The sequence below is a fragment of the Gymnodraco acuticeps genome, unplaced genomic scaffold (assembly GCF_902827175.1).
Source record: "Gymnodraco acuticeps unplaced genomic scaffold, fGymAcu1.1, whole genome shotgun sequence".
Lineage (NCBI taxonomy): Eukaryota > Metazoa > Chordata > Actinopteri > Perciformes > Bathydraconidae > Gymnodraco > Gymnodraco acuticeps.
In genome coordinates this window covers 1,601,378-1,620,695 of record NW_022990501.1, presented here as the reverse complement: position 1 = coordinate 1,620,695, position 19,318 = coordinate 1,601,378, and positions in this window count along the sequence as shown.

Below are 19,318 nucleotides of genomic sequence, written 5' to 3'. Positions count from 1 at the left end.
AAAGAGTCATCATAATGAATGGCATCTGTCTAGTCTAGGAAATTCTCTGTTTGAAAAGGACGTGTTCACACTCCAAAAAGCCAGAAAGATTGTAAGTTAAATGAGAACTGCTTTTGAAATGTATGAAAGCGGCTGCATTTTTGGAAGATTACATTTAAAATATTCAAAAAAGTTCAATTTAGGATGTTTTTCATGTTAATCAGGGTTATTTTTACTGAACCGACATTATTATAAAATATTGCTTTCGTGTTAATAATACAAATAGGATACAAAATATAGCACCTTTAAAAACTCACTATCTATTGGAGGAATATTTTGGGTGTTTTTTGGGTACAATTATAATAATAATTCATTTATTTTATATAGGCGCCTTTCAAGGCTCTCAAGGTCGCCGCGGCTACATGCTGTTCATCTCCTTACACTCATATTGTGGAATGGAATAAAAAACACACAAAAATAGCAAAGTTAAAAGATGAACTTGACTAAAAGCATACATTTCTTTCTCAAATGATCTTTAGATATTGTGATATTGTGAAGTAACAATCCGAATTGTGACCTCAGTGGCTGAACATAGAATATGAAATTCAATATATGTTGGATAGATGCTGAACTAAAAGACACCCCTCATCTCACCAGCACTTTGTTGTTCTAGCACTACTATGTTAAAGGCCTTAAGCTGTACTTGTGCTGTAAAAGAATTGGGAGCAGGTCGGAGGAAGTAGTGCACCTTTGGCTACGTCCATGTGTGCTGAGCATTGCTGTATTTCTGCCAGTGCTCTTTGCAATGCTGGTGCTGTCCATGGCGCTGAATGTGTTCAGCTGCGATAAAGCAGGACACTGGGGTGCACAACACTCTTTACTTGAGGAGGAAATTAGATTTTAAATCTGTTAAAGTATTTACTCTGCAGAGCTGCAATTTCACACATTATCTCAGTTACTTATTTGTACTGAATCGTATGTAAGAATAGCATGTAGGGCAGCTGTGAAAAGCCACCCACGTCTCCGGCTTGTTCAGGAATTCAAATAGTATCAGTGGTGAAGAATAATAAATGGCAACTCAGGTGGATTATCAGGCTCTGGTTTTTCTTTCACACACATGTCCCAGTGATGTAGTGTTAAAAAATAGATTTAAAAAATGATAACTGATATCCTCTCATGGCTCAAAATGTATTGTAGTTTAAACAAATTACTACTCCCCAACACTGGTTGTGATAAACCTTGATGATAATGAAATAATGATATAATGTTAACTATGCACATATTCTAATCTGTAAATAAACCAACCACCTCTCAATTTGTGTAATCTCCACCTTCCAACATTCATATTTTGAGTGTAATTCATTTTCTGAAAAAAGACAAAAAGCAATGTAACATTCACAGACTTTCTTCTGGCTATTTCTCTATTTCCTGCTATCACAGGGCTCTAGGCCAGATTTGAACCCGGGGCCATGGGTGTCAGGATTCAGCCAGAACACACCAAACCAGGTGAGCTAGAGTACCAGAGCGCGCATTGGCTATTAAGTGTGGCGTTTTTTGTTTTTTTGTTCACCTTTGAGACCTTAAATACTCCTGTTTCTCCAACTTTGCAGATTTTCTCTTTCAGTCATTTTATATAGCCTTTCAATCAATGTCACCTGTGTGCTGAACAGTTTAGCAACTGCAACTCCTTTCTGTAAATCGTACTATACACTATACGTTAGTTAAATTGTTCTTTTTGTAGGATTTTTCACAAATTGGCCAAGACACGAAATGCACAATAAACAACATTTAAGATTAATTGTACTGAGAGCATTTTATTTTATTTATTTTTTCTATAGACATCACAAAACCTTATTTATTTTTGTAATCTTTTTAGTAGCTATTAGCCCTGTTGTTAACTTAATAATAATAATAATAATAATATTAATAATAATAATAATAATAATATATTACATGTTTAAAGTTACTATAAATACTTGTATTTGTATGGAGGGTTAGGGTGCCAACAGCAGTATCGTATCATATTTCTCCTGTCCACAGCGAAATCATTATCAGATGATGTGTGGTCTTGGAAAGGTTTGCAATTAGGTAGTCCATTATACATCAGGAATACTTTACACAGTGATGTTGTCTTCACAATAAGAAAGGCTTGGTTTGCACAGAGCTCAACTGGTAGAAAGCATCGTATCAATCCAGTAAGTGAGTTTCTCTATTGAACACTGTCTGTTTCACTATGGAGTGCTTCAGAGATTGGTGAAAGCTGCTTAAGCATATTTCAACCAGATTATGTGGATTTGCTCAATCCTATATCTAGATAATATAAAAGTCAATTTTGTGTCAGTTTCAATGTATGTATTTGCATGAATCTTGAACTTGAAACTTGGTTCCTGTTCTAAAACGTTATGTACTGTAATGTTGGTTAAGTCCTTCACAGTAGTATTTGGAGGCCAGTCCTTACTTAAAGTAGAAACAGTCAATTCCAGTTTAGGCATGCAGGTATATTAGCAGAAGGAGTTCTCTACTACCCTCTATCTGGGTTTTTCGGCCTGAATCACATGTGAAGGGTGTGACCGTGTCATTTTGCTCCATCATATCAGTTCAAACTATAACTATTATCACACATATCATTTAGATATAACATTTAACTAGGGTTGGGAACCGAAACTCGGTTCCAGATGAGAACCGATAAGAAAATGCCGGGTACCGGGTACCCATACAAAATACACAATTTCGGTTCTGCTTAACGGTTCCTTAACGCGGTAGACCCTGTATTCCAGCGGGTCCGTCTGCACCGCGGTGCTGCGGTGACCCGGTGGAATACAGGGCGGACCTGGAGAATCACAGAACGGCCGGTCGTCAGCGGGCCGTTGACGGCCGGCTCGGTACGCTGACGGCCGTTGACGGCCGGCTCGGTACGCTGACGGCCGGCACCGCCCTTCATTTTTTTAAACGGCATCATATAAATTGCGCTGACAGGCGACAGAGGTCCACAGTTGCCCCGCAGCGATGCTCCCCCGCCCTCCCGTAGACATTTCACGAGCTCAGTCACTTCATAACACCAAAGATAGGTCGCGGTAAACACTCTGAAGTGAGGCTCCACTACACTAAAAAAGAAAAGGCAAAGTGTAATGCCTGTTAATAGCTTGCCACAGGCATAGCTCAGTTAAAATAAAGCACAGCTATTGTGCAATACATTTGTATTGCATGTATATTTTTTAGTAACAATTTCAGTTAAAGCTTTTAAGAATAAATATATTTTTGTTATCTAAACGTTTGACCTCTTTATTTTACAATTTTGGAATCGAAACGGGGAATCGATAAGAACCGGAATCGATAAGCAGAACCGGAATCGAAATCGGAATCGATAAATTTCAAATGATACCCATCCCTACATTTAACTGACCAAAAATGAAACCAACACATCCCCTTCTTATATTCAATATCCTCTGCAATTCTCATAAAATGTTAACACTGAAAACTAAAGTGCTTGTGAGATTTACATTTGTTAATCATGCTATGTTTAATAATGTTTTTTGAATGTTTTAAATGTATTACACTTTTATTTTCTTCCAACTACAGTATTCATTTTAAAGTCCAACAAATCTTTAAAGCAATCATTAATATACTATGATTTTCAAATAAAACACAGTGGAAAAGTGATTATATTCCAAGTTTCATAGTTTAAGATATTAGTTCCCTGTGATGCCAAATGAAAACATATTTGTTAAAACCATGATGTGAGTACAAATGGACACGTATCAGTCAAAGTGTTTGACAGGCTGAGTGACCCATTTGTTTGAGTCAGTCAGCAGAGAAGATCCTCTGGCTGGAGCCCGTTTGATGCACAAGGGGGTCATGAGTGCTAACACCTAGAGCCTGGGAGGATAAAGTGAGGAGGTCTTAGTCCAGAGGCCAGTCCTGCGCTGCTGGAGCAGAGAGCAGAGTGAGGATAGATGTGTCATTAGGGCCCGAGAAACAACAGAGTCAGACCTATTGTAATCCCTAGAATCATTTATTGGCTAAATAAATCCCTATTTTGAAGGCCTGAAAGGTGGGGTAGGTAAGTTTCAGAAACCGGCTCAAGTGCACTAAAATTTGAAAGTACACAGCCGAAAAGAATCCGCCCCTTCCTCCAGACTTCCTTACAGAGCACCTCCTGCAACACACATGAACGCGCACATGACGTCAGCAGACTGGTGAAAGTGGCCGCCTGTTACTGGCGAGTCATTGAAGTACTGCTGCAATGCACGCCCAATGACGGCACGCCCAATGAGGGCACGAGATACATTTGTGCGTGCACGAGATGGAAGGCTGACAGACAGGGCGGCAAAAACTGGAAAAACAGTATTACGGGTTCCACAGATGACATTTTTTTATGGATTTTTTGTCAAAGAACTTCAGATATTCATTGCTATCGGGATGTTAAGAGCATTCCATGGAATATAACAAAAAGTGTATCTCGAGCCGGTTTCTGAAACTTACCTACCCCACCTTTAAATGTTATCAAAATGTGATTTTATTTTGCAAACTTGTCAGGTTTGGTCAAAGTTGACAACAGGCAGCCCTTCACTCAGGTTTCAACTAGAAATGTGAAACTTGTAGGTATATGTAGCATGGTGAGACGCACAAGAAAGCCTTTTGGAGATGTATCGTTAACTCAAAAGGAAGTCGGCCATTTTGAATGTTATGTTCAATATATGGCACATTTTTGCACTTTTCAGGTCCCTTATTTTAACAAACTCCTGCTACAGTTTTTAACTGATCTACATTTCAAATTCGGTCAGTACCATTTTTAAGACCTTGAAGAACAAAGGTTTTAAAAAAGCTTTAATTTACATCGAATGCCCCCGAATTGGCATGGCGGCGAAAAAGCGCCTTTCGCGATAAAACAGGAAGACTCTGTAAATGTGATTTGGAACCCGCCCTGTAACTTTGACCAGGATGGTCATAATCCAACCCAGTCTCACGGCATTTTGTGTTATAGTCACGACATAGTCTATTGATTCGTGTTCACCAACACCATTTTTCCCTTTTTTTCGTGTCACACAGAACGATAAAAGCAATGTATTTCTATTGGTAGTATGTTTCGTGCCTGCAGCACGTCTTTTTGTCCGTTCGGGTCTTGGAAGACCGGAAGCTGTGTGGTTCATAAAAACATGTTCTTACTCAATATCAAGCCACAGTTATTGTTTTTATTTTAAATCGTATAATGTCGGACTTTTTTTGTCGTCTGTGAGGAAAATAAATGGGGCTCAGAGCCTCAGAATACTGAAATCTGTATTTTTTTGAATCTTTTTTTCATTCTAATTTGTTATTCTTTTCTAAATAACACACTGTTATTTACTCACCAATAACACAGAATTATCCTTGTTTTTATTTATTTGTTTAATTCCATAATCTCAGGCTTTTTAGGCGTCCGTCAGGAACTGAATTTCAAAATAAAAATAACCGGAAACAGACGTAGCATCATTGCGATACACAGCCACTGAACTGATTACCCAAGATCCTCAGCTATGGTTTAAGCTCGCTGATTGGATGTTTTAGCTGCAATGCTTGTAGGGATATGGTGTTCATGCCATATCAAATTTTTTTTTTTTAAAAGAATAAAAGAATACTTTATTCCGAGTGTTTTTGCTTTTCTCTTTGAAAGTCATCACATAACGGCATTGTAATTAGGGATGGGTATCGTTTGAAATGTATCGATTCCGATTTCGATTCCGGTTCTGCTTATCGATTCCGGTTCTTATCGATCCCCCGTTTCGATTCCAAAATTGTAAAATAAAGAGGTCAAACGTTTAGATAACAAAAATGTATTTATTCTTAAAAGCTTTAACTGAAATTGTTACTAAAAAATATACATGCAATACAAATGTATTGCACAATAGCTGTGCTTTATTTTAACTGAGCTATGCCTGTGGCAAGCTATTAACAGGCATTACACTTTGCCTTTTCTTTTTCTTTTTTAGTGTAGTGGAGCCTCACTTCAGAGTGTTTACCGCGACCTATCTTTGGTGTTATGAAGTGACTGAGCTCGTGAAATGTCTACGGGAGGGCGGGGGAGCATCGCTGCGGGGCAACTGTGGACCTCTGTCGCCTGTCAGCGCAATTTATATGATGCCGTTTAAAAAAATGAAGGGCGGTGCCGGCCGTCAGCGAACCGAGCCGGCCGTCAACGGCCCGCTGACGACCGGCCGTTCTGTGATTCTCCAGGTCCGCCCTGTATTCCACCGGGTCACCGCAGCACCGCGGTGCAGACGGACCCGCTGGAATACAGGGTCTACCGCGTTTAGGAACCGTTAAGCAGAACCGAAATTGTGTATTTTGTATGGGTATCCGGTACCCGGCATTTTCTTATCGGTTCTCATCTGGAACCGAGTTTCGGTTCCCAACCCTAATTGTAATACACGGTTCGGCTGCATTACATATTACAGATCTGCCGTAGTTCTTTATTTATAGAGCCCTGATGAGAAGACCTTTGGAAAAACTGGAAGAAATGCAGCAGAAACTGAATACTTGACGTGGATCATAAATATATCAACAATTAAACAACATCTTCAATTTCTCTTCACACAATACGTCTCCTTGCAGTATCAACACTAATTCGGCTGTCTTTTACATTTGATCTAATTCGTAGATAGGTTATATTTACACCATAACGGTGCACAGCTGATATAAAAGGACTTGTAGTTTTTAAAGATATTACTGATTTTCTTTGAATATAAGAATGTAAATACTGAGTCTGAAATATTATAGCAATATGCTGTAAAATTATGTGAAAACATGCATAAAACTACACATCTTCAGATGTTGTACATACATAAGTGTCCTACACTAATAATACAAAGTTATTATGGCTGTGTGTACCTTGTGTGCACCGCCTAGTGGTTAAAGCACGTTATTGAATTATTGTTTTTATGTGTTATATTTGATTAAAATAAAAAAATACCCAATATTAGCGGTGTGTGTGTCTGCCCAAGGACAATTTAAGGTAAAACCTAATAGAGGTGTCATACATAATAACCTAATAAAAGTAAATGTAACAACTACTACAGTGCAACAAAAGAGGAAGATTAAATGTGGTCTCTTAAACATAAGATCTCTAGCATCTAAAGCAATATTGGTAAATGATTTAATATCAGATTATAATATTGATATATGCTGTCTCACTGAAACTTGGTTGAGACATGAAGAATATGTCAGCATAAATGAGGCCACTCCACCCAGCCATATCAATACTCATATTGCCCGAGGCACGGGCCGAGGAGGTGGAGTTGCAGCAATCTTTGACTCAAGTTTACTTATCAATACTAAACCAAAATTAAATTATACCTCCTTTGAAAGTCTCGTTTTTAGTCTTACGCATCCGACCTGGAAAACTTTGCAGCCAATCTTATTTGTTACTGTGTACCGTAAACCAGGTCCTTATTCAGAATTCTTATCAGAATTCTCTGAGTTTTTATCAACTTTGGTACTTAAAACAGATAAAGTAATTATCGTAGGTGACTTTAATATTCATGTTGACGATGATAAAAATAGCCTTACTGTTGCATTTAACTCTATATTAGATTCAGAGTGTAAATAAACCAACCCACTGCTATAATCACACTCTCGACCTTGTTCTGACTTATGGTATTGAAATTGAGCAACTATTAGTCAAACCGCATAATCCTGCTTTATCCGACCATTTCTTAGTAACTTTTGAAGTACTGTTACTAGACTACAAAGCATTAGTCAAAAGCTCCTGCAGCAGAAACCTATCTGTTAGTGTTATAGCCAAATTTAAGGAAGAGATTCCACCAATACTTAACTCGATAGCATGTCTGCATGTAGGGGAGGAAACTTATACAAAATGTACACCACCCCAAATTGATCATGTTGTTGATAGTGCTACAGATGCGCTGCGAATAAAATTAGACTCTGTTGCTCCTTTGAAAAAGAAGAAAATAAAACAACATAGATTAGCTCCATGGCATAATGCCGAAACCCGCAAAATAAAGCAAAAGTCGAGACAACTTGAAAGGATATGGCGTTCCACTAAACTTGAAGAATCTCGTTTAATTTGGCATATTACTCTCAATGACTATAAGAAAGCATTGCGTAAAGCGAGAGCAGCCTACTACTCTTCATTAATAGATGAGAATAAGAATAATGCAAGATTTCTTTTCAGCACTGTAGCCAGGCTGACAGAGAGCCACAGCTCGATTGAGCCTTCTATTCCCATAGCACTCAGTAGTAATGATTTTATGTGCTTTTATAACGATACAATTGTTACTCTTAGAAACAAAATTAATGACCTCTTGCCTTTGACCAGTATAGTGTTATCAACAGCTCCCGGAAACGTAAGTTCTAATATTACACTAGATCAGGGGTGCCCAACCAGTCGATCGCGATCGACCGGTCGATCGCGGGGAGATTCCCAGTCGATCGCGAGATGTGTCTAAAAATAGAACAACAATATTCTGTTTTATCGTTAATGTCCTGTAACATAATCTTCCTGTGCCAGAATAATGCACTTGAACGCATCAAAGCTTTGTGATTGGCCGGCGTGACCCCATGTGTCGGGGCGTGGCTGGTGAGCAGTGGGCAGTGCACTAGTTCGCTCACGTTGTCCGTGTCAACAGGAGTGACAGTCCGCACACACACACAAGACCGCAATTATGGCAGAAGCAAAACATATATAATTTTCACTCCGAGTGGGAGGATGATTATTTTTGTATCTATTCCAATTCAAAGTCCATCTGTCTCATCTGCAATGCGAGCGTGGCTTTATCGAAGAAGGGTCATTTAGGAGCGGCATTTCAAAACTGCACAAACGCTACGAGACGGAATTCCCTCCTAATTCTGCCCTACGCTCCAAAAGGGGAGGGGCCTGAAAGGACAGCTAAATGCAAAGCAGTCCATTTTCACCAGGTCAACAACAAGAGCAAGGCTGCTACCAGAGCACCTTATCGTGTCAGTCACGTTCTTGAGAAACACATGAAGTCTTTCAAAGACGGCGAAGTTGTGAAAGAAGCGTGCCTGGAGGCTGCCGATGCGTAATACAAATAACAGTAGCATTTCAACAGGTTTTTGATATGATAAAAACTCAAGTTAGATACCGTTATTAATCAGCTGTAAGTTTGAGTTTGTTTGAACTTATTCATTATAATTATTGTACAAAATGGTATAAGAATGCAAACTTAAATTGATTATAGTCTATTATCAATTCAGGTTAAGAAACTAGTGTTGCTTGCATCCTATTTTAAAGGCATTTATTTTTATAATCTACTAAAATGCAACAAAAAAAGGGTTTGATTCTATTAATGTTGTCTTTTTTATTGCACTGTTGCAGCAGATTCCTGTGTAGCTTCAGATCTGGGTTGTCTTATTAGTAAGCCTAATTTATACTTTTGTAGCAACACTATTTGTATATAATGGCAAAGAAAGGGTTCAGAGTCTTTTCTTTTTTCCATGTGTCATATGTGGCAGCACTGTTCAATGTTTCTTGAAAACATTACCCACTGTAGTGACGTGTGAATAAACACCAACTCTGTATCAACAACACTGTTGTGTAACTTCAGTTAAATACTTGTATGTGTGTAGATTAGAAAGAGGTAAGATAAAGGATCTGCAGTAGTTTATGGAGTATTAATCGTACGAAGGTCAGTTTTATACAAGTAGAAGTGTGTATTTACCTGGTAGTAGGCTGTCAGTAATGGCTACGCCTCTCTATTTGGACTGGTAGATCTCGGCAGACTGGCAATTTTAAAAGTAGCTCTCGGTTCAAAAAAGGTTGGGCACCCCTGCACTAGATAGTAAACTAGAATGCTTTTCAGCCATAAACCTTGAACAATTAAATTCAATGATTCTCTCTTCTAAACCATCAACGTGTATGTTAGACCCAATTCCAACTAAGCTGTTGAAGGAAGTTTTTCCATTAATTAGCTCTTCTTTATTAAATATTATGAATATGTCTTTATTATCAGGCTATGTTCCACAATCATTCAAAGTAGCAGTGATAAAACCACTTCTTAAAAAGCACAACCTCGATCCAGAGGTTTTAGCCAATTATAGACCTATTTCTAATCTTCCGTTCCTCTCAAAAATTCTTGAGAAAGCGGTCGCAAAACAGTTGTGTGATTACTTAAAAAACAATGATTTATTTGAAGATTTTCAGTCTGGCTTTAGAACACATCATAGCACAGAGACAGCTCTGGTTAAAGTCACAAATGACATTCTAATAGCCTCTGACAAGGGACTTGTCTCTCTTGGGTTGCTTTCACTTACTGTACGGCAGCTAAATCACTGGTATCTTTTTATTTATAAAGCAATGTTAGGGAAACTTCCGTCTTACATCTGTTCCCTGATCTCACAGCGTATTGTAAATGGCTACTGCCTGAGATCTAAAGCTGTGGTTGTATTACATGTGCCAACTGCTAGGACTGTATTAGGAAATACAGCTTTTAGATGCGCAGCATGGAACAGTCTACAAAAGGAATGGAAGCTAAGCAGTTTGATTCCATTTCATGTTTTTAAAGCTAGGATAGACGCTATACAATCAGAAAATATTGGTGTCTGTAAATGCTACTAGTATACAAACTGTAGTATCATATAATGTCCTTTGTTTTCTGTCATGTTTGTATTAATGTTTGGAACTAATTGAAGCAGGTCACCATTGTAAAAGAGGTCTATGATCTCAATGGGTTTTATCTGTATAAATAAAGGTTTTGAATTGAATTGAATTCTTGTTTTGCTCGATCTCAGTGCTGCATTTGATACTATCGACCATGATATCCTATTGCAAAGACTAGAGCACTTAGTTGGCATACAGGGAAATGCTTTAGGCTGGTTTAGGTCCTATCTATCTGAACGCTCTCAGTTTGTACGTGTCAACAATGAATCTTCCATGCAAACCAAAGTTAGCCATGGAGTGCCACAGGGCTCAGTGCTCTGACCTATTTTGTTCACATTATATATGCTTCCGTTAGGCAATATTATAAGGAATCATGCTGTACATTTTCATTGTTATGCGGATGATACTCAACTATATTTATCAATCAAGCCTGATGAAATTAATCATCTAAATAAAATTCAAGACTGCCTAAGGACTTAAAAACATGGATGACCTTAAACTTTTTGATGTTAAACACGACCAAAACTGAAGTTATTGTACTTGGCCCGAAGAATCTACGAAAAACAAATTATCTAAAGATATACTAACTATGGATGGCATTCATTTGGCCTCCAGTGAGACTGTAAGGAATCTTGGTGTTATATTTGATCAGGATTTATCCTTTAACGCCCACATAAATTACATTTCAAGGACCGCCTACTTCCATCTACGTAACATTGCAAAAATCAGGCATATCTTGCCTCAAAACGATGCAGAGAAACTAGTCCCTGCATTTGTTACTTCAAGGCTGGATTATTGTAACTCTTTATTATCAGGGTGTACCAAGAAGTCAGTCAAGTCGCTTCAGATGATTCAAAATGCTGCAGCTCGTGTACTAACCAGAGTTAGGAAAAGGGACCACATTACTCCTGTTCTGGCTGCCTTACACTGGCTCCCTATAGAACACAGGATAGAATTTAAAATTCTTCTTCTCGCCTACAAAGCTCGTAATGGGCAGGCGCCATCTTACCTTAAATAACTCATTATACCCTACTGTCCTACTAGGGCATTGCGTTCCAAGAATGCAGGGTTGTTGGTTGTTCCTAGAGTCTCTAAAAGTAGAATGGGAGCCAGAGCCTTTTCTTATCAAGCTCCACATTTGTGGAATCAGCTTCCAGTTTGTGTTCGGGCGGCAGACACCCTATCCGTTTTTAAGAGTGCGCTTAAGACCTTCCTTTTTGATAAAGCTTATAGTTAGGGCTGATTAGATTCAGCCCCTAGTTTTGCTGATATAGGCTTAGTTTGTCGGGGGACATCTTACTTCTTCCTTCTCTCTGTCTATACCTGTGTACTCTCATGTTCCGATTAACCCAGCTTCCCCAAATTTCTTTCTTTTTGGTGTCTATATACGCTGGGATCCGGAGTCATGGATGATCCTGCGCTCCTGTGTCCTGCATCGCGAGCCCTGGATCTTGAGTTGTGGCTGTGGTCCTGGATCATAGGTCCTGGATGGATATCCTCGTGGATTCATCTTCCTATTATACACACATGCATTTCCAAACATCTGGTCTACCTATGTTGCAAATGTATTATCTTTTCAATTTACACACGGCATCTATGGCACGTCTGTCCGTCCTGGGAGAGGGATCCCTCCTCTGTTGCTCTCCCTGAGGTTTCTCCCATTTTTCCCTTTAAAACTGTGGGTTTTCTCCGGAAGTTTTTCCTTGTACGATGTGAGGGTCTAAGGACAGAGGGTGTCCTATTGTCATACTGATATTTTTTACAAACTGTGAAGTCCACTGAGACAAATGTAACATTTGTGATATTGGGCTATATAAATAAACATTGATTGATTGATTGATTGATTGATTGATTGATTGATTGATTGATTGATTGATTGATTGATTGATTGATTGATTGATTGATTGATTGATTGATTGATTGATTGATTGATTAAATATTAAAAGTACATACTTTCATAGGGGGAAAGTAGAAGGTCAATGATAGAAATATAGAATATAAAAAATCAAGAAGATACTGTAAGTGATCTCTACAATAAAACAGTTTAGTGCAGGATGTACAAAGATATTTTGCAAAACAGAAAAACGAATTTATTCAAACATTAAATAATACTTTAGATTAAGGTCTTCTTTTAAATAAGAAAAAAGCTTTGGGGGTATTAAAAGATAAATATTAAGCCTGACAAAGTACTTAACGTCTAATATATTGCTTTCCTGCAATGTTAACTATGTAGAAGCACTTAACTGACATTATACATATGAATTATACTCTTATGTATTTCGATAGTGTAAGAAATGTGCAGAATATGGCAGTTTAATGGTGGAGGTACACACATATTGATAGATGTCTTGTAATGCGCTGTTGAGGAACCTGTGACCCAAGATTTTCATTCATTGCATACTCTATAGTTGTGTATATGATATGTCAATAAACCTTAGAAAATCTTGAAATCTTGAAAGGGATGTGCAAAATAGCCATTATACAGTCTTTAATTAACTATTAGTAGAGAATAACGAGTAATGAATATACTTTATTACTCGTTTCCATTCATGTCAATTGCAGATAAATGTTTAGTCTTCTCAAGCACCAACTATCAAATATCTCTCCTGACTGTTGTTACTTGACAATCACCTTTCCTGAATTTTACTCAGGTGTAACTAAAGTTTGATTTAAGGGTTGTTTATATTTTACATCATTAATCAGAATCTGCAAAAGCCCGAGATTATGGAATTAAACAAATAAATAAAAACAAGGATAATTCTGTGTTATTGGTGAGTAAATAACAGTGTGTTATTTAGAAAAGAATAACAAATTAGAAGGAAAAAAAGATTTTTAAAAATACAGATTTCAGTATTCTGAGGCTCTGAGCCCCATTTCTTTTCCTTGCGGACGACAAAAAAAGTCCGACATTATACGATTTAAAATAAAAACAATAATCGTGGCTTGATATAGAGTGGCGAAGTCCCTCCCCTTCCGGGGGACCTCCATGGGACCTTATTTCTGAAAAATGATGTATTGAAGTCAATGGAGAGAGAGAGATTATCTTTTGATCCCGTTTTAATTGTGCCACGAATTATACATATGATGTTTGTCAATTTAAAAGATAATTTTGCAAGTCAAAAAATTAAAAAGGTGCCGTAAAACTGTGAAGTAACAAATGTTTTCGTGTGAAGCGCTCAATGAACTACAACTCTGGTCTTGCATACGTCACCAACACCAAGATGGCCGTAACGTTAGCACATTTCACCTCTTTCTTTCAGAATGAAGCGAAAAGTATTAAAAGAGGTAAAAATCACTACAAGTCTGGCCATGTTGAGAACTGTACATACACAAAAGGGGAGTTAGTCGGTTCCAGCATGCAGGACCGGCTTTACAAGGTTTCGGTGAGTAACACGAGTGTAATGTGTAACGTTAATGTCAGCTAGCTAAATTCACTTACGCGACTCTGGGATTTGTAGTCTTTCTAGTCGCGTATTTTTCATAGTCTTATATTTCAACAGTTTTAAGACAAACTGACTTTTTTGACATGGAAATTATTTTTTTAAGATTGACAAACATCATATGTGTAATTTGTGGCACAATTCAAACGGGATCGAAAGATAATCTTTCTCTCCCCATTGACTTCAATACATAATTTTTCAGAAATAAGGTCCCATGGGGCGGAAGTAGATGGGCGTGACTTCGCCACTCTATTGAGTAAGAACATGTTTTTATGAACCCCACAGTTTCCGGTCTTCCAAGACCCGAACGGACAAAAAGACGTGCTGCAGGCACGAAACATACTACCAATAGAAATACATTGCTTTTAAAATCGTTCTGTGTGACACGGAAAAAAGGGGAAAATCGTGTTGGTGAACACGAATCAATAGATTAAATGTCGTGATTATAACACGAAATGCCGTGAGACTGGGTTGCATAATCACACAAAACTCTCACTCTTGTTAGTTATGAACTTTTTGTTTGAACAAATAGAAGCAATTCATTCTGAACAGGTGATAAATTAAAGGGGGTTTCTAAATCTGCGAGAGCTGGTGTTATGGCTGCTGGATTTTGAACACCCACTTGTCACAGTAGTGTTATGGCGCATTTCCATTGCAGGGCCTCGCTTGGCTTAGTACGGTGTAGTTAGGCCTTGTTAGGCCAGGCTCACTTTATGCTGCGTATCCATTACAGTTTAGTAGCTGGGGCAGTAACTATAGTAACGCAGTGTAGGCGGAGCCGTGACGTCATCTTCAATGCGAACCACAGAAAAACAACATCAGCCGTTAGCTGTTAGCACTCAAGCTCACAGCTCTTCATATCTGTTCAGAAACTAGACAAAAGTTAAACAAGTACAAACCACAGACTGTCTGTGTCATGGCGAATACAGTCGCTGGTTTATTTATGTCTGTTGTTGTGAGTGTGGACGGTCGGAGCATATACTGTGTTAGCTTAGCCGATCTCCATTTAGAAAACACGCATTTTAAAAGGTTTTTCGCCTGCCGTCTGTCTGCAGACTTGTCAAAGCATTAATTCATGGTTTTTACTAACCGGTATCAGTATGTTGTTACTTCAGCATCATTTTGAAACGTGTATTACAATTAAATCACGGTCAAATATGTTCATTTTGTTGTAGTTGTAGCCCCCTTGCCAGCTATTATCTCTCTCTAGTTTAGCATACTCAGCCCGACTCAGCCTGGTTGTTGGCCCGCTAAGAACCTCGATTTTATGGGGCCAGAAAAACTGTGAAATAGTACCCGCTAGCCGGTACTACGCTAAGTGGAAACGCAACCAAAAACCGGCCGGGCACGGCACCGTACGCTTAAACCGCGCTTCGCGCTGTAGTGGAAATGCGCCATTAGTTAGTCCACTTTAGTTCTTATTATTTTAGGGCACAAGGTCTGACAGAGTGACACGGGACAAATGATAAATATGCTGTGCAGGGCAGTACAAAGCTGGACACCTGTTCACCCTAACCGGAGGTGGTGTTAGATTTCCAAAACATCACTTTCAACCTCCATGTAAAACATAATGTGGATCCTTGGGGCCTGTCTCCAGCGGTCATGGCGCTTTACTGTTGGGTTGACAGGGATCATGGAAGTACACCAACGTTAATGCATAAGTGAGGGCCCAATCATCACTGCTTGCAGCTTTAATGTGTTTTTATTTGTGATGTGTGAAAAGATAAAGCAGTCATCGCATCAGAGCAGAATTGGATTCGCGCAGGTTGTCTCTCTGATTTGTAAACGCAAGCTGGAAAAGACAGGAATACAAATTATTGCATCTGCAAAGTTTTTTATTTATACACAAGATCTCCTCTGACAGCAGTTGTCCTGCTGCCTTCATAATACTGTACACCACTTAGTTTTGGTTTGGAAGAGGCAAACACTGCTGTAGATTGGAGAGAATCATTGTAATATATATAGAAGTGTAACATGAATAAGGAACCAGCTTCACATTCCCTTGGGACCCAGTGACTTGATGCTGATCCGGTGGCCGGCTGAAGCTTGATGGCGTTAAGTGCAGTGCGATTTGGGCTCCATTGAGTGACGCCTGTGGCAGGTTTTTTCATGAGTGGCTGCCCTTGCCAAGGGGTCACTGCTGCACCAGTTTGTGTTGGCTGTGTCAGAGGACTGCGTGTAAGCTGGATTTCTGCCAAAATGTCTGGTACTGTTTTGAACCTGCAAGAGTGGTTTGTGAATTTCAATGGATTAGGCAACTGGTATCACATGTGATGGACAGACATTGAATTGCATATAATGTCAAATGTATATTTGAAATTGCACTGGTATGTTTTTCTGTTGCATGCCTAACATTGCATCCATAGCCTTCTCATTAGTTTGGCATGTAGAAACGCACCGTTGTGTGTGGGTACAGTACATTACATTTAGAATGTTAATCAGAACTGGCTGATACATTCATCAAAATGTTGTTGCTATGGAAACACATGTTCTGAGTCTTATGCAACAATCTAAAATGGTTCCTGTAACAAAGCAGGTGAACAATCAGAATGCATATGTGAATGCAATTGCTTTTTTGACAATATTTATACTCGGAATATCTGTAATTGGTCATTTCCAGATGTCAAGCTTCAACACTAGTACTGGCTTTTCCCAGTATTAGTATATTTTTTTCTATCATTTCGACCACATTACGATGCATCTTTCCTGTTTTGCTGATATTGATATAATGGGCTGTATCTTTTAGTTGACATGTATAGTATAAATGTGTTTTTTTCTAGTGAAAATATGTTTTATAACAGCATCTTAAAATAATTTGGGCTCACTGTGCATAGATTACTCAAAGCAGCCACTATGGCTCTCCTCCATTAGATGTATTCACCCAGTTTACATCTAATGGTTTTGCTGCACATGCCAGAACATTATGGATACCATTCTTTGTGACTCAACTAAAGTTATGTGTGTGCCATATTCATCATTACAGTTTCCTTGTTGGCACATGAAGCAATGCACTAAGGCTGCTAATTATCTCGCTGTCTGATCATCCGATCCCACATTTTACACAAGAGAGGCGATGTTACTGACCTAGCCATCTATGTTTACTCAAATTGTTGTACAACATGCTGCCCCCTTTTAGTAAATTAGATTGCTTAAAGGTGGGGTATGTAATTCACTTCAGAAACACTTTTTGTTATATTCCATGGAATGCTCTTAACATCCCGATAGCAATGAATATATTAAATGCTTTGACAATAAACACATCAAAAAATGTCATCTGTGGAAGCCGTGGCGCTGTAAAAAGCACGACCAATCATTTTAGCCGGCCCGGCTAAAGTAACTGGATGGCCTACCTGCCTGTCAGCCTTCCATCTGTGCACAAACTTATCTCGTGCCCTCATTGGTCATGTGCGCGTTCGTGTGTGTTGGAGGAGGGGCTCTGTAAGGAAGTGGCAGATTTTTTCCGGCTGTGTATTTTCAAACTCTAGCGCACTCGAGCTGGTTTCTCCAAAATTACCTACCCCACCTTTTTAAGTACATTTGAATATGTTTTCATGTTGTCATGTTGTAGAGACAATCCACCTATGAGCACATCTCTGGTAGAGACTGGTAAAAACTATTTTGTACAGATCTGTTTGGTTATATCACTAATAAATTAACAAAATCACACACACCTTTGACAACGAATGTCGTGGATAACCCTATATATGACTTTTATATAGATGTTTTACTTTCTTGCATTGGTTTTACTTCTAATCCTTTTTATAGAGATAAACACATTACAAAAACAGATATTTTCCTTCACTGATGTTAGCAGGAGCATATATTTATTTAAATGTAGTCTGTGATATTTGTTTATGTTGTACTTCATTATCATTCCTTTACACCCTGCCACATTGTGTGTTGTGTGCATGCATAACTGCATTAACATGGGATTTCCCTCATCTGATTAACACATCCAGTTATAGATTGTATTTTAATCCAAGTAACTAGGGGCTGTGACATTTTCCAGCTCTGCCATGAGTATATAATAATTAATACTGGAGTAAACCATACATCTCCACCTCAATTACATTATACATTTGACTGGATTCTTATTTTACACACAAATATACCCAACAAGGTCAAATGCACATTGAAAAAACGTACTTCCCTTTGCATGCAAACATAGCCAGTAAATATACATGTATTGCATTACATTACATTACATTGCATTTAGCTGACGCTTTTGTCCAAAGCGACTTACAATAAGTACATTCGACCAGGAAGACACAACCTTGAAGAAAACAGAATCATATAAGTATATCAGGTTTCATAGAGCCAAACATTTCAAGTGCTACTCAACTGGCTTTAGATAAGCCAGTCCTTTATTAGTATATAAGTGCTTCGTTAATCGTTCTAACGCTCGAAGTGGAGTCGAAAGAGATGAGTTTTCAGTTTGCGCCGGAAGATGTGCAAGCTATCTGCCGTCCTGATGTCAATGGGGAGCTCATTCCACCATCTTGGAGCCAGGATAGCAAACCCACGTGTTTTCGCCGATGGGAACTTGGGTCCCCCTCGCAGCGAGGGCGCAACGAGTCGTTTGGCTGATGCAGAGCGTAGTGCACGCGCTGGGGTGTACGGTTTAACCATGTCCTGGATGTAGGAAGGGCCAGATCCATTCGCAGCACGGTAAGCAAGTACCAGTGTCTTGAAGTGGATTCTAGCAGTTACCGGAAGCCAGTGAAGGGAGCGGAGGAGCGGAGTGGTGTGGGAGAATTTAGGAAGGTTGAAAACCAGACGAGCCGCTGCATTCTGGATGAGCTGCAGAGGTCGGATGGCACATGCAGGTAGACCAGCCAGGAGGGAGTTGCAGTAGTCTAGGCGTGAGATGACGAGAGCCTGGACCAGAACCTGAGTCGCTTTCTGAGTCAGCTGGGGACGTATCTTCCTGATGTTGTATTACATTTGTATAATTATGTCACCTCACCCATCCTGAGCCTGAGGAACTGACCCTGGTGCAGAAGTTACTTCTTGGCTGATGCTTCTTTTGTCATGCAACCTAACCTGGTTTGTGCAAGCATCTATACTTACAGTAACAGTTGAGAAATATGAGAACAATTCAAACTCCATTTCTGAAAACGCCACTCTGATGCTTTTGCATAAACGTATAATGCCTCAGAACTGCTATGTGTTTTTACCATCTCTCTGCAACGTTAACTGGACTTGGAGTGATGCATGATCCAAACTTCCATTAATGTGGCATCAACACCTCCTACTCTTTTCCAACATAAAATAGATATTTAGGACT